At 40.9% G+C, this 16,792-nt stretch overlaps 1 protein-coding gene across 1 annotated transcript in view; it reads left to right on the top strand.

The window, feature by feature from the left end:
• Positions 1–16,792, top strand: part of NTF3 (neurotrophin 3) — a 52,128-nt gene that overhangs the window by 215 nt on the left and 35,121 nt on the right. The window lies entirely within an intron of this gene.

Here is a 16,792-nt window from a genome sequence, read left to right as displayed (position 1 = left end):
GGGGGGTGTCTTGTAAGTAGCAGATCTCTCCCAAATGTTGTTGCCTTTCCCATTGTGCCTCCTCCTTCCCCCACCCCTACTTGCCCTATAGCCTGCTTTAGTCCTGAAATTCCTCTCCCCTCCTGCTCTGCATGCTGTTGTTCAGGTCCAGAGGAAAAATGTGAGGTGCTACAGGAATCTGATTTAAGAGGAAAAAGCAAAGGAGACTTGTGGTTTTATTTTAAGAGTGAAACCAGTAACTTCAGCTATAACAAAAGGGGCTGCAAATCTTGAACGTGGATTGCAAGAACCAGCCTCAGCATAGGTAGCACACTTGCCCTCAGGGAAAGTTAGAGCCCATGACAAGCAAAGTAAAAATTCCCAATTTCTAGACCTCCCCTGTCTCAGGTAACTAACTTCTCTGGCGTTTTCTTGGTTTTTGTGTGCCAGAAGCTGGAAACCCTATTCATGACCTTTGAATTAATCCCCATTCTCCTCAAACCCAAACACTAAATTCTCTGGGAGGAACTGGAGATCAAAGGATTCCCTGCACATCTGTGTCTACGTGAAAAAGATACACTCACTTTGTGCTAGGATGGCAGGAAAACTATTCTTATGCTGCAATTTCCAACATTTGGTAAGTGCGTTCTAGGAATGCAGCACACAACTAATCAACACAGACGCAGATATAGAGAGCAAAATAGAAAGCTGTTTCTCATCTAAACAGCTGAAATGCAGTTTAAAGCGTCAGTTACTGGCGAGTCCTTATGGAGACACCAAACTGCTATTAGCCAAGAGGGGAAAAAGTCCTTGAATGGTTTAGATAGTTTTCTGATCAGTTCTTAATCCTTCATTAAAATAAACGGGAAAGCTCTGTGTTGGTTCTATCTCTTGAACTATAAATACGCAGTATCTGGAGCGATGGATATTTTGGATTGAATAGGGCTGCTATGCACACATTCTCTGGTTCCTATATTGCAAAACCAGTTATTTAGGGATGGCTCTGTGTGTGTAAGGGGGGTTGCTGCTTCCTCCCCCTTTTTAAATAGACAGGGATGTGTGCTATATGGTCTAGTAAATTGTTATGAGCTACAACCTTTCAGAAAGCACTCTCTCCTCTTAGGCTTATGTGATTTGTTGCATGAGGAGTGCAAATGATATGTGAAGTTTGCCTTCATGTTGTGCCTTCAGGAAAATACTCAGACAAATAGGAGATACATTCTCAGACACAGAAATACCTGCTCTGTACAAGCCTGTAAGTGGAGGAGTGGTGCAACACCTATAAACAAGATGTAAGAAAAAGGAAAATCTAATAATAATTAAAAAATAAAAACTCACTTTGTGGCAAGGCAGACAAAAGCAGCAGAGAATGGAAGAGAGTGTGGCACAGTTCCAGCTGCTGGTAGTAAAAAGACTGGTCTTAGATACACGTGTCAGTACCGGGAACTCTGTGTGTGCACATGGCAGGGGGAAGACAACTCGACATGATTGCAGGTGGTGGACCCAAAATATGGGGAAAAGAGGAGGTAACAGCAGGGCCAGGAGGGGAGTGCTTTGTGTTTAGGATTTTATTTTTTTTTTTCCAAGAAAAGAAGACCCAAATGGTACATAGAAAGACAGATATAAAAGTTTAGGGGGAAAGTCTTATATACCAAAAATAAACTGGTATGTATTAAGTGTTGCATATTGTGGTAATAAGGGCAGGTGAGCCATACAAAGGTGGTTAGGTGAAAAAGGGAACTGCTACAAGTCAACTGGAAAAAAAGAGGATCTTTGTGGGTGGAAAAAAGTTTGGGATCTCAGAAGGGGAAGTAATACTTGAGAGGGATGGGAAAAGGTGCAGGCTGGAGGCTGGGTGAGGATATGAAAGGGATATACAAGGATGCTAGGGTCTGCTGGGGGAGGCAGGGTATGGAGTGGGAGGGGAGGGAGAAAGGTGAAAGCACAGGACACAAAGGATGTTTGGAGGAGGGAGAAAAACGTGAACTATTGTCTATTTGAAGAAAGGTATGGAAAATAATCAGCTACATGACGCTTGTAGGAGGCATCTAAAGGAGACACCTTTGATTCTGTCAAGAAATGGATACGAGGACGTATTTGTGAGGAAGGTGTTAAGAGTACAAAAGGGAAGGCTTGTGTGGCGATGGAAACACACGCCGAAGAGAGGAATGCAGAGGCAAAAATGAGCAGGATGGAGATATGGTGTGGTGATGGGAAAAGGGTATAGGGACCCATAAAGGTATGTGAGGAGTTAGTTGCTTAGAGAAATTTCAGAGGAGGTTGTAAGCCTGCTGGAGTAGTGCTATAGACATGTGCTGCCTGGTTGTGAGGGAGAGGCAGAGCTGAGGAAGCAGCTGTGTGAAGGTGCTGTGAGGAAATGCAAGGTAATGGAAATCATGGGGGTAGGGAGAACTGGGAGAGGAATATAAAGATGTGACAAGTCTTCAGAAGCATGAGAATGGGGGAAAAATGAGGAATGTAGGAGGCGTGAGGATGAAATTAAAATCTGCATTTTCTGTAAAGATGCCTGGTCAAAAGGTGGTTTAGGAGAGGTATATAGGGCAAGAGAGCACAGTGTGAGAGGAAATTTAATTTTGTATCGCTTTGTAGGCAAACAGAGAAAGTAGTGCAAATGTGCAGGAGTGGCTTGGCCAGCAGAAGCAGAGCATGCCTCTCTACTGGGGAGTTGAGATAACACAGGGAAAGAACAGGCAATATGTTACAGGGGAAGTAGTTGGGGAAAATAATGGAAGTAAAGAATAATGTGAGGGTGTTGGCGGAGCAGAACACACACACAAACAAGAAGGAGTGATTTTCTGTTAAGGGAGATGTAACAAATGTGCTTATATCTCTGCGGTAGGTATGGGCTAAGTGTAGCAGCAAGAGGGAATGAAACAAATGTGCTAGCGCAGAAATGACTAAAGATATAAATGGGTAGGAGGAGAAGGAATGGGAGGGATAACTACCTGGAAGGCCATATAAGCCACATGGATGTACTAAGGTCAAAAGTAAAGTGTGAAGTGTGTGGGGAGGCAAGTGGAGTTAGGAGCTGTAGGGCATGAAGTGGAAGTGAATGGGAATGACAGGTCATGTTATGACAGGTGAGAAGCTCAGTGTAGGTTAACATATGACGGTGTGCAGGCAAGGAAAGTACCTGCCAGTTTGTGCCTGCTTGTAAGGGCTGTGGAAGGGAAGGTGAAAGGAGTGAAAAGCTGTGTCTGATAAGAGAGATTTGTGCACACAGCATGCTCTAAGTAAATGAGGGAAGTGCAGATAAGGATTGCAGACCTGGTTGTGGGGTATGGGAGAAGAAAACCAGTTTATGGAAAAGGAAAGAGGGATGAGGAGTGGGAAAAAGTTTATGGTGGCTTAAGCCATCTGTAGTTATCTGTCCCTTTGTTTAAGAGAAGCTGTCCAAGCGTGCAAGGGACCATAGACGCCTGCATAGCAGCACAAGCACAGATTGGGAGTTAAGTGCAAGGGGAGAGCAAATACGGGGCAAAGGTAAATGCATATAGTCAGTGACCATAGATGCATGGATATATGAGATGATAGTTTTCTGTGCGGGTCAGGGGCAGATGTGTTCAGTGAGTGTTGTGCTTACGTGACTGGCAGAGTTGTAGAGGGAGGCAGGTGATGAGAACAATCCAGCCAGTCTGCAGCAAGAAGCTGAAATCGGTGAGGGATGTGTAAGAATACTGGGTTGCTGTAAGGGACGTATGATGGTATGGAAGTTACAAACGTACCCCAGAAGCCGTGCTTGTATGTAGGATGGCTGTTGGAGGCCGACTGGAGAATCACGTATCCACTGTGCTTGTGGCACAACTCTTTGTGTCGAAGTAAGTTATGTAAGACATAGAGCAGGGGTGGGTTATGCGAGAGCTAAGAAACAATGTTTGCATTGAGAAGGAGGGTAGGGAAACATGACTAACTGAGAAAATGGTTTGGTGCATGGGTAGCGATAGCACCGAATGTGTGCTAGACCTGCTCACCTCCTGCATGACGTTCACAACAGGCAGACTCTCCCTTAGAGATTTTGCAGGCTTCTTCTAAAGAACTAGTGTATAGTCCTGGGAAAATCCCAGGATCTCTAATGAAATTATTTACACCAGCTTAATTTGGAGGCATATCAATGCAGCTTATTTTTTGTGCCTTAAAACTTCAGTATACCACTGCTGGCACAAAATAGCAGAGACATTTCTCTAGAACCAGTTAGCAGGGCTACTAGGTAGTTAACAGAGGTGTTGGATGAACAACCATTGGGTTGAAATACACATGGGGAATACAGATGTCAATCAAAGCAAAAAAGAAAGTACTAGCTTTCTGCATGGCTTGAAGCAGTAGTGGAATAATGTTCAGCTGGTTGAAGGTTGAAAAAACATAGGATACACCTTGGGTGTGAGAGAGAAACAGTAAGAACGTCTTTCCCTTCAAAACAATCACATATATTGACAACATCTGTTCTTCAAATCTGTTCTACAAACACCTTCAAATTGTCTCATTTGCCTAGGGCTTGGGTGCCTTCTTATCTATCCACTATCCTAGACTGGGTAGGAAAGTGCTTATTTCCATCCGTAGCTGATTAGCAGATTGTGAGTAAACCTGCCAGAGTCGCACTGGGAGATGACAATCTGACCACACCAAACTGCTAGGCTTGAAGGCTGAAGCCTCTGACCTTACATGGCATCAGTCACAAGAAAGTTCGTTAATCCCCTTCTGGTCTGTTCCGGGCATCAATTCCTGTCAAAAAAATAGGTAGCCTGTAAAATCCGTAGCTAACAGGCAGTCAGTGCTTATGCAGCCACGGGCTGTGTTGGGAGCCCATTGTCCTACTTTACGCACCGGTTTCCCACTGCAGAGTCCAGTTCCAGCTCTCTCTTTTCCTGGTGGTGCTTGGAGCTGGTTGTATTCAGCAGAAAGCCCCTTTCTACTCTGGTGGCCACGAGCTTCCCACTACAGCAGGTTGCAGGCAGCGGGGACAATGAAGCGGTTGTCCATGAGGGGGAGATGCATAACTACCGCCACTGTTCAGTGGTGCTGGACGCTGGGATTCAGCTGGGCTGAAGGCACAGTCCGCAGCCTGCTCAGCCCCCTGCCACCTGTGCTGCCCAGAGTAACGTCCTGGCCTCTGACCACTCCACTTCCTCCTCGCCTAACCACGGAGAAAATAAAAAGCAAATGGTAGCATCAACCTGCCAGCTGTCTGGGAAAAGAGAAAGGGATTGATGGGTACAATTAGTGCTGGATTGTTGCAGGAAGGGGATCAAAGCATGAGCGACTATGCTCTGTTTGAGTGCAAAGAACACTGGGCATTTGTGCCCACCTCAGCTCCTTTGTAGACATGACACCACCAGAGAAATGTGTTTGCAAGGGCTGGAACATCTGGGTGTCCCTGCAGATGCTTGCTGGTGTGGGGCCATATGTATGTCTACTCGTGGTGACTTGGAGCAGACGATGGAAAGAAGTGGTGTGCGGGTAGGGATGACAGAGGTGGATGGCAGCTGTTTCTGTGTGTGAGACAGACATCCCTGCTCCTACATCTGTCGGTGGGGGATGTGGGGATAAATCACTTTCTGAAGGGACAGATGGGATGTGCGTGTGAGAAGAGAAGTGGTAAGGGTGGGTATGGAGTAGTTTCAAGGTTGTGAAATAAATGCTAGAGGGAATATATTCCTGACTGTATCATGAGCCTTATGTCCATAGGGGAAGAGGACTCCTCTGCAGAAAGCCTCAAGGAAGATTGTACTTCCCAAAGAACTAAAACAAAAACACACCCAAGCATCCTGTTCAATTAAGACTCTCCTTCTCTCCTTCACTTGTTACACGTACCTTGCTTCATGAGCAAGCTAAGGTGGACCTTTCCTTCAGGGCAGCAAGCATTTGAAAAGATCAGAACAAGACCACATACTCCTCCCTCTCCTACCTTCTACCTCTCTCTCCTGTCCACCTTTTCACACACATGCAAAACGGTCTTTCCCAATTTGGCTTTGAAGTTTGTGTTTGAAATTTCCCTCTGCGGAAATGTGCAATAAAGATATGTGTAAGTGAGAACATTGGTGTGTTGGGGAAGGTTTTGTGTCTGTACACGTTGAAACAAAGTTCAGTGGTAGTCATCTGGAGCTCACAGAAGTAACATGTTGGTTGCCTTTCCATGCACATGGAAAGGATAGCAGGTAGTTCTACGTTTCCACCAGGCAGTGCTGGGAAACTGGTGTGTATGACTCACTGCCACTCTGCCTGTACTGTAGAGGGAGTCACCACCTGCCTAGCCATGTAAACATCCAGACTCCATAGAACAAGCTCCATTTGTGTGATCTGCTACAAACCTGTACCAGAGGTGATAAAAACATCCTTGAAGGATTTTATCCTACAGGGTAAGATTTGTAGCAGTCTTCCAACATTTTCTGTGCTTCAGCTGCACATGTTGCCCATAATGGAATCACAGCAATAAATGTGCTTCTTCTCAGTTGCTCTTTCACATGTTCCAGCAATAAATTCCTTTATTTTGAGTTTGTCCCTGCTATAGATTTTACATGTTTTATCTTACGTCAGCTGAGTTAGCATGTGAGAAAATGTTAATCTACTTAACTTACAAATATCTATTTCTAGGCTTTGCCCTACAAAAATTCACCCACATTTGGTGGAAGTCTAAATTGATATTGTCAGAGGTAACTGGCAGTTAACCGGAAAGTTACAGAAAGAAGACATACATTGTAGTCTACATGAATGTTTAAAGGCTTGTCTACACTCAGAAGTGAATTCAGGTTGTGAGTATGAAATTTAAATCCAACAGCTGCTTCTGAATAGCTTTGTGGCTAGACAAGTTCTAAGATAGCATCCTCTCCTGTGGCTTCCGCCTCAGCCAGGAGGTGGACAAGAACACTAGCAAGATGAAAGCAGCTTTTGTCCCCTTGAGAGATGGGATTTGGACAGTATTTGGTTTCTACTCCAAGATCAGATGTTATGGCTATCTATCAAATACAGACCTCATAAATCTGGTGAAGACATTTAACCAGTTTTCCCAGTATGCTGTATTTGAGGTAAACTTGCAGTACCACTAGATGCTGAGATCTGAGATGATCTTGGTTTCAGAAATACTAAATGACAATGATAAAATCAGTGCCTTATGGGAACAAAATAAATAATGTGCAGTCATCTGAGTAAAAAAAAAAAAAAAAAAAAAAATGTTCCCGAGATGCAAAGGCTACAGTCAAAATATTTAAGAAATTATCTGCAAGAATGTGGAAATGTGTGTGTGTGTGTCCTCTCTCTACCATTTCCCCACACTTCACTTCCCAATTCTAGCATGTAAGTGGTATGCACAAAACCAAACTCCAAGGTAGCAGCAAAAATAAAGTCCAGTGACACCACCTTAGAAAAAGATAAAGTTCACCCTGCTCTGGATTAGGTAACAAAACCATGGTCATTAAGAGGGACATGTCATTTCATGTGCTGGGGGTCTTTCCTGGATTTGTACATTCAAAAGTTAGAAAAGGTTTATTCCATTCATTGTTTTCAGGTCCTGCGATAAGTACAAAACTATTTCCTCCACTCATTTCTCAAACAATTTGCACACTCTTATTTTACATGACTGACTTTCGAAATGAATGCAGATAGCTCCACAGCATAAAAAAATCTTCCTGAAAGGACAGGGTTTTTTTTGCTGTTTGTTGCTATTTGCATGTTCTCCCACTTGACGTCCTAACATCTTGAGCAACTTTCCTTGCTTCTTACTGTTTACTAAATATATTCCTCAAATACTTGACATGAGCTGTCCTCTATTTAATCCCATTCTTTGTCTTACAGAGTGCATATGATCTTTTTTTCTTTAAGCTTTTTTTTTTTTTTTTTTTTTAAATTATGCTTCTTTCAGTTTTCTGACCTCCCTGAACTTTATCCATATCTTTGTGGCACTAGAACATCCAGGAATAAAGGTGACGTTCCAAAAACAGGAGACCTCTTTGTCTGTCTTCTGTAATTATACTAACTTTTTGCACTCTGTAATTCTCTCTTCTCTTTCTCTCTTGTACTATAAAAGAACTTCTATGTAATAAATCTAGCACTAATTTATTGTTTAAATCATGGCTAGCTAATTTTCAATATTATGGCTTTCCAACTTCCTCCCTGACATTAATACAGGTGCTTTGGATTGATTTTTCCTAGAGAAAAGCTTTAGGCTTTTCCCCTCCGAGTCTCTTATTTTCTGCACACATTTCTAACCATTCTCTGTCCTTTCTCCATCCTTTCCATCTTTTCTACCCATTTGCAGCCCATTTCTTCTCTACTGTTCCATTTTTTTCTGCAACTTTACCCCTTCATGCTTTCAGACTGCTCAATGACACAACTGAAAAAGAGTGGCAGGTCACCAGACACTACCCCAGCCTTGACGGCCATTATTTACCAGCAACCTGTTCTATAGTTTACATACAGTTCTCAGGCCAGGTTTGTTTTGCAAAGTAGATGGGAGACACGTATAAGCTGAATGTACGTATGTTGTGGGATGATGCATGCATGCATGTCTGCAAATGGAAGAGGAGAGGTCAATATGTGACTGTGCTGCAAGAACATTATGTCCTATTTCTTTTTTTATTCCTATGTCTTCCTCTTTCTGGCCTCTCTAGCACTGTCCTTGCCCTCCCTTTAGGCCATGTAAGACTGCCATACAATGGCCCTTTGTCTCATTGATCAACTCATTGCCCCTCTTGGCATTTTTCTACAAACTTGTGCCCTCTTTCCTGTCAGGGAGTCAGCGTGCTGAGTAACTCCTTCTTTATTTCGGCTCTGCCACTCACACAAACAGTATCTGTTCACGGGCTGGGCTCCCTTATGGTGTTCTCACCGCACCCTTCCTGACCACCATGGACCCCACCCACTTGCCCTCTACTTTCAGATTACACTTGAGCAGATATTTATTTTATAACCCAGGGAAAACAGCTGACTTAGACTGGAAGAAGTGAGTTCCCTCAAGACTTTGGACAAAATTAACTTATTTTTCAAAAAAGAATAATGAAAAGAAACTTTCATCTGCTGAGCAGTGCAAACATCTCTTCACAGTGACTACTTAACAGCTTCTTCAGGCATATACAAAGTTCAAAGTAGCTGTAGTTAAAAACTCATTGGCATTAGTACCAATGAGGGGTATCAAACATTTGAACCTGATGGCCCTAAGGCCCAGAAGGCAATTTTCAAAAACAGAACTGACACTTATTTTCAGAAGTGAACGGAAGGTTTAGCATCTATAGTAGTAGAAGTACAGTTAATCCAATACTATGAGGATCTGAAAGTCCTACAAACTAGATCTCTTAAATATTCTCAGTCTTGTGAACGAATGAATTTTTACGAATACTTACACTTTACAAGTCTGTGTGTTAAAGAAGAGTCATCCTTTCTGCTCGGGAGTGTGTGGCGAGTACAACCATCTGTCAAACACATCCCTCAGTTCTTCTCTACAGCACCTGCACACAAAGTAGCCTACCTGAAGCAGGCTTTGTCTGCCAGTGCTTGACACCATATCCTGGCCCTGCTTCATCTATTAGTATAGGTGCCACATGAAAGTCAGCCCGGGAGAGACTGTGTACTGGTGGTATTAGAGTAGCTGGAGTGGTCTGCTCCTGTTAACAGGTGTGATTTGCAGCAGGCAATTTTATGGATTAGAACTTTTTCTGAGAGATGACAAACATCTCACCATATTGGAGCACCTTTAGGAAGTATTGCCTTAGTATGCCTTTCCTCCTGGATGGGCTCTACATGTACTTAGAAAAAAATGTTGAATCAATTTATTAATAAGACTGAGATTTTTCTACTGAGAGGTTGCATTTTCTGTGTTCAAACTGCCTTTGTAAGTTTGAAACAGTCAAGGACAGTGTTTAGCTTTTGTGTTGAAAGAGTAACAATTACAGGCTCTGAAAAAAGCAAAACAAGCTAAATACTGCTACAAGATGAGTTTGGGAGTTTTGGTTGGTTTTGTTTGTTTGTTTGTTTGTTTGTTTTAACAAAATAAAACAAAACCAAACAAAAAATCCATGGAGTTCAATCTTGCCCTGGGAAGCTAAATCTGCTTTTCACATCTGCTAGGATAGGGAGTGGTCTCCCTTGGAAGAGTTTGCATTTTGGGGGAACAGATAAGTTTTTAAAGTCCAGTGAAATATTCTGGTTTTTCTTGTTTTTTCTGTCTTTTCCTCTACCAGGAAATCTTCCTGTTCATTTTGTTTTTTCTTATATTTTGTTCTCATTTGCATCATTCCTCTGAAATACAAGCTGGTGACTTTTCAGTGCTTGCTATCCTTTGAACCACCATTAAGCAAATCTGATTGGTTTAGTTGCTCGTTGGTGAGTTCATTTGTTTACCTTAATCTTTCTCTGTGTCTCCGGTTCAGATCGTGATTTTACTGAATCAGCCTCTGATAACAGGTTTGACACCAGCACCTCCACTGAACTCAGTGCATTTATTTCTGATTTACACAGAAGCAGGAGTCCCCAGATGAGAAAAGGTGGAAATCTACCTGGTTGCAGCCCAAATTCTGACCCCAGATGCACCCACCCAGGCAATCCTACTAAGTTGCTGAGACTGTAACCAAACCTTAAATTTGGTTCTTGGTGTTCATTTTTTTAAAAACCATGGATGCATGTCAAATGCATTTTAGTATGTTGGGAATCAGAGAGGGGAAGAGAATACGCCTATACTAGGCGACTGATACATTGGATTGGAAAAATTGTAGCAAATCCGTTTCTTTACTGGAATTTGCCAGTTCCTCAGAAATAAACCATTCTCCTGTTTGTTATAGGTCTCAACTAAGTCAACCTGGGCAGCAGACTTTAAAGACTTGGCAGGCTTCCCCCTTGCTCAAAACCCTGTCTCCTTGTTGACCCACCTGTTGGCTCCTGCAGAGACCAGGAAACTGGTACTTGCATCTATAAGGACAAAGCCAGTGAAGCCTGTTGACCTGGAACAACCCAGGGCATGATACTGTCCCCTCACAGGGGACTCTGAAAGCTTCTGGGCTTTGGAGTTCCATTGAAATTCCACAGAACTGGAGAATTAAAACTAACAAAATCCGTCTCCTAGTACAGTCTGATATCTCCTAATATGGTCTGTGGTCCTAAGATCCAGGGCAGCCCGAAAGCATATTCTTCAAAGCTCTGTCATGTCTAATTTTAAATTCATGAAGTGACTGGGCTTCCATCACTCCACTTAAAATCTTCATACCATTCCCCCATCCAACTTGAGTGCCACTCATTACTACAGTATTGAGTGCTTTTTCCATGTAAAAGCTGTTAGCAACAACGCAGTCCTGGGGGGCAGTAGGTCAGCTAGCAAGAGATATTTTTAGAGTAGAGATTTGGTTTCAGCTTTATTTTTTCATTAGTAACTTCTAGAGGTAATTTTTTTTATGATGGTATTCTTTGAGGAAGAAGTAAAAATAAAGGGTGTCGTTGAAAAGAACAGAAATATTTTATTAAATAATCTGTTATTGGAGAACAACTCTTCTTCAAGAGAAGGGCTTAGCAGCATCTCCCAAAGATAAATGAGGTATGTCTATAGTGTGGCAGCAACCTGGACAGAGATCTAGAAAGCAACTTTATACAAATTGGCATGCCTACACAATATAGCACCTTGCTCAAGGAGAATCTTGCGATCCTCCAATCAGTTAGCAAAACTGCACCAGGATAACCAGCCTTATTTCTGCTTAGATGGCATTGCAAAGTTCTCCAGAAACAAATAGCCCAAAGACACTCTGTAAATTAGTGTTACGACATCCACATGTGTAAAGAGGCTCAGGTGGAACCGAAAAGACAGCACTTGATGAGCCAGCACCCTGCAGTGCCTGTAGCATGAGCATAGGCTGTGAAATGTAGAAGACAGCCACTTGCTCTGCTGTATACCTGCAAACACACTGTAGGCCCCTCTCAGGTATTCAGACTGTTTGGTGGGGTGCATGAAACTAAGCTACAGCCTTTTTCCAGTTCCTTCAGGACAACATGCTTTTAGGATGACTGGAGTCAGAAATCATTTTGGTCCTCTAAGGGAATTGTGCCAAATCACTGGCAAGAGAAAGGTGTGGACAGCTTCTTGCTATTTAAGATATTCGAATGTGTGCATACACGGCTACCACAGCCTTCCTTCATCCAGGTTCATAAATTTGATTATTTTAATTTTTATTCATAAATGTCCCTAGAGAGTTGTTTATTCTAATTGCTTTCCAAATTTTCTCCAAATTGACTGGTGTTTTTTGTTAAAACATGGAAACCTATTGACGACAAATTAGCATCCAAAATTATTTCCTCGTTACGTAGCAGATTTACATCGATTGATTTAACTTTGTTTTTTTCTGTCTTTTCCCATCCACCAGCTTCTATTATCCTCCTGCTGACTTTCCTTGAATAGTTAGTTGCTATCTCTGGAGATAACTAGCTTAAGAGAGGCCTAGTTCTGACCCCACTTACATGGAAGAAGTCTAATGGACCCCTAGGGAATAAGTTCATCTTGAGGCAGGGAAAATTTAGACCAGAGTCAAGACCTGACAACTCAACAGAGAAACTATTGCAAATAACTATGGAAATGAGAGTGGTTGTTTTCTTAATGTAGAAACAGTTTTACAAATCTGAAGTAGAAAAATTTCATCTGAAATTCTGCTCTGACCTGTCTACTGCTAGATGGCATTAAGTGTTACGTAATCACAAGCCTGATACCACTCTTGTTTGTTTGCTTGCTTACTTGTTCTGTTTACTCTTTTTGCAAGTATGTGCGGATCTGATAACTCCAGCTCTTTCTATTTTTCTATCCATGAATTTCGTCTGGATGAATTATCTCAGGCAAAACCTGGAAAATGAAAACCAGCATTTCACCTTTGATCTGAGGCAAATAATCGTAGGTACCATCACCAGACTTCCACAGGAACATGGTCCGGAATAAAGGACTTGAAAAGAATCTCAAAGTTCCTTCTAAAAGCCATGAAATGTTTCAGTGATTTAATTTTTTTCCTTCCTTTTTCTTACTGAAAAAGAACAGATGGGAACAGAAGTAAACGCTGCCATCTGGAAAGACTGAAAGATTAGCATGAAAAGGGCCAGGTGTCAAGTTTGTTCAGCACCAGCACATCTCCGTCAATTATCAACATAAAAACCTAGTCTCAACAAGGGCTAAATTATGCTAAAGATAAATTATTTTGGAAAGCCATTTTTTCATTATCTTTTTGTCATCTAATTGTTCACCTATCTTGAAAACTACGGTTATGCACAGAAACACAAAAGAAATTCATTTGAAGTTTTATCTCTTACATCACAGGAAATTCTCTGCTTTGATCTTTCCTACACTACATTTAACACTGCAGTCTGGATTCCAGTTAGTCCATTAGCTGTGTCATAATATTTTAATATTATGCAAATTAGAATTTATTGATGGGTAATTCGGACCTTGTTCTTATAACAATTTGAAATGGAAATATAGCACCTGTAAATCTTTCAGTGGGAAATTAGAAGCCTAAAATACATCATAGCTCCGTTCAGTCTCTTGACAGTGTCTGATCCACTGACCTTGCTGCTTCAGATATTAGAAATTGTATGTGTATATGTAATACATATATATGTATACATGTGCACTGACTGTACACAGAACAAGACTGAAGATGTATTGTTCTTTATCTGAGTAGATTTTCTATTTGTTGAGTTTTTTGTTTGTTTGGTTTTGTTTTGTTTTTTTAATGTTACAATCATGAGAATTCACAATGCCTTTGTTTTTTATCTTATGACTACACAAGCAGGTGTTCTTGCTTTAAACTTTCTGCTGAAGAACATTTGAGCAAACAATATACCTTCCCCATACTAATGAGACTGGTAATACAGACCATCAAAAGTATATTTTCCCCCAGAATACACAAATAACCAACCTGTGTCAACCTTGGACCATGGATCTAGGTTCTGGGAAATCACAATAATTGGTGGTGTGAATTCAGTTTTTTAAAGCTTTTTTTTTGATTGTGTTTAAATCTTCCTACACTCCTTTGAGGTAAGCGTATTGCATCTCCATCTCACATTTTCCACTTGTGTGTACCCACTTCTCTTAAAAAAAGAGCATACATTACCTCTTAAATTTAGGGACAACCTTGGAATAAAACACTGTCACATGACACCATAACATTCCTTGATGCTTTCCCATCATTTCAAGCTTCAATTTAACTTGAGCACAAAAGCAAAATGTGTAAGTCAGAAAGTTTTAATGATCTAGATAATACATGTAAAAACCTATTCAACAGCTTGAACCAATACTTCTTGTCTTCAACCGCGCAGAATGCCTACACACCGCGTTTCTTGCTAAATATCCTCAGTTCCATTTTGCCATCTTTTGCAGAAGAACTTAACTTCTTATTTGCAAAACAATTCTTTCCAAAAGCTGAGCTGCCTAAACTGGTACTTTTTTCCATGCATAATGCAATCCTTTATGCTTCTTTTACAAGTTGGCTCTGATTGCCTTTTGTCAATTTTCTGCTTGTAGTCCTCAATTTTCTCCTATGTCTGCATGTTCTTATGGGTTTGTGGTTAGGTAACCCAGTCAGCTGTGGCCTTCTCTTGCTTTCCTTCCAAAACATGCAATTTGGTTGTTTTCTGCTGTGCAGCCGCCAATTTGTCATAGCTTTTTTTTTTTTTTGGAACATATATCAGGAGTTTGTAACTTTTTTCTTCTCAGTTTGATGCCTCTGTGTCCCATCTGAACAGATAGGGTCACAAGCTCCTGTGAAGCTGCTTGTTTGATTGAAAAAGTCTCAAATATGTTGCGTAAAATAGTTTTGTTCTCAGTTTTGTTTCTTTATATGACGCTGATACCTTTTGAAATTTCCTTCATTCTTTATCACAGCCCGGTAACTGCCTTGATCTTTCTCTCTTAATGCCATGGTATTAACCACATCAAGGGCCTTTACACATAGCGACATAAAAGACATAATTATTGTTGCTCATGTTCTTTTTCAATAGTGTTCCTTATCTTTGTGAGGAGACAAATTCTTCCTTGAATGTCTTCTGCTTGACTTCGGGAAAGGTTAGGCTATTTGGGGACCTTTGGTCTCTCTATTTTCTCACTCATAATTTTCTTTCTGCTCTTGATATTCTACATATATTCTTTTCTTTTCTACAATGGACTATGCCTTGATGATGGTTAGACAGAACTCAGACAGAAAAAAGACTTAAGGGAAAAGGCTTCTCTGCATCCGTCTCTCAGAAAGACAAAAATGGTAACTAGCTTTTAATGTTTAAAATCAGTATTTTTGAAACTGTTTAGAGGCACAGAAAAAAAGGATGGCTGCATGAGACTTCCAAACTACATCTCCAGTAGTGTATCACGTAAGCCTACAGTGATGATTCACTACAACAGTTTGATCTGACGGATGTTAATAAACCAGTTCTTGGAGATGCTATCCTTCAGGAGGCTCTGCCCAGAAGAAAGAATAATATCTGTGAATAAAATTGCCATAATAGAATGTTGTACACAGAGAATTGCTGCATAAGTTGTTGTTGAGCTTAGGCAAAAAAAAAAAATGTTGAGTTTGTTAAGAAGATATAAAGGAAATATCTCATTTGATGCAAATCCCATGGAGTGAAATGTTTACTGTTAGCGTTTAAGGTTTAGTGGTGAAAATTAGAAAAATATTGCCAAATCATGAATGTCTGATGTAGAACATAACTCATACAGAAAGAATGTTTTACATGAGGACAATGAGAAATTTTCAGCCAGTTCCATTTCTAGTATTGCTGACTGCACATTGTTACCACACCTTAACCCTCAGTGCATAGTTTTCAGTCTGTATTAATCCACAATTTGGTCTGAGAGAAATAGGCAAACCCACACCACGTCATTGCCATGCAGCGTGGTTGTATTGCTACAAATAGTATTTTTGCTCTAGTTGCGAAGGAGAGTCAATGAGCTTCTTAAAGTCAGACTCATAAACTCATCCCCTATGAATGTCACCTGTGTTATTTTCTTTGGTAATGGGGGACAGAAAATACAGGGGATGGAAAATTGCTCTTGCATTGAAGAGTTCTGTAGATGATATTGGCATCAGCCATACTATTACTGTGTGATATCACCATGTTTAGAACACGTGGAGACAATCTGGTGGTAAATATAGCAATGACTGCTCTAAATTAGTGTTTCCCTTGTGGTTGGCACTGCTAGAATCACTTCCCCTCTCCCTTATGTTAGGGCTTTTTTCTGCTTTTCACGAAAACAGCTTCTTTCTGAGATATTTAACTGTCTCTGGAATCACTGATGCCATTTCAGTACAAGGTGAAAGAAAAAAGTCAAAGCAAATGTCTGTCAATTTTGACCCTTAAAAGTTGCTTTCCCTTAAAATCGAAAGAGTTAACAGTAAGGTTATTTAAATTCCTTCTTTTTTTTTTTTTCTTTTTTCCTTTGAGGGAAATGCTGTGAACACTGTCATGCGATTAATGGTTCATATCAATGGCACACTGGTGCAATATCACAATTCATATCAGAAATCCTAAAAGTACAGTTCCAAGAATGAACGTAAAAAACGGTTCTTTCACAATTCCTCTCCAACTGAATAGGTGTTCCCAACTATGATTTTTACTTTAACTCATTTATAACTTCCTTTATTTCTTGGCAGAACCAAATTTTAAAGAGAGTTCGTCCGGCATTTAAGAGAGTGATTGCAATCATGTTTTTTTAGCAGATGTAGTTCCTGCTGGTACTCCCATCTTTGTTTTTCAGCCATTTCTACATTTCATTTATGTCTCTAATTTCATACTTCGTCTAAGAATGCAAGCAGGTGAAAGATTTTATGCATGCAGGCACTTCCTCATC

The sequence above is a fragment of the Pterocles gutturalis genome, unplaced genomic scaffold (assembly GCF_000699245.1).
Source record: "Pterocles gutturalis isolate BGI_N339 unplaced genomic scaffold, ASM69924v1 scaffold33567, whole genome shotgun sequence".
Classification (NCBI taxonomy): domain Eukaryota; kingdom Metazoa; phylum Chordata; class Aves; order Pterocliformes; family Pteroclidae; genus Pterocles; species Pterocles gutturalis.
The sequence above is the reverse complement of the archived record's forward strand: the minus strand, read 5'-3'. Positions and strand labels throughout refer to the sequence as shown.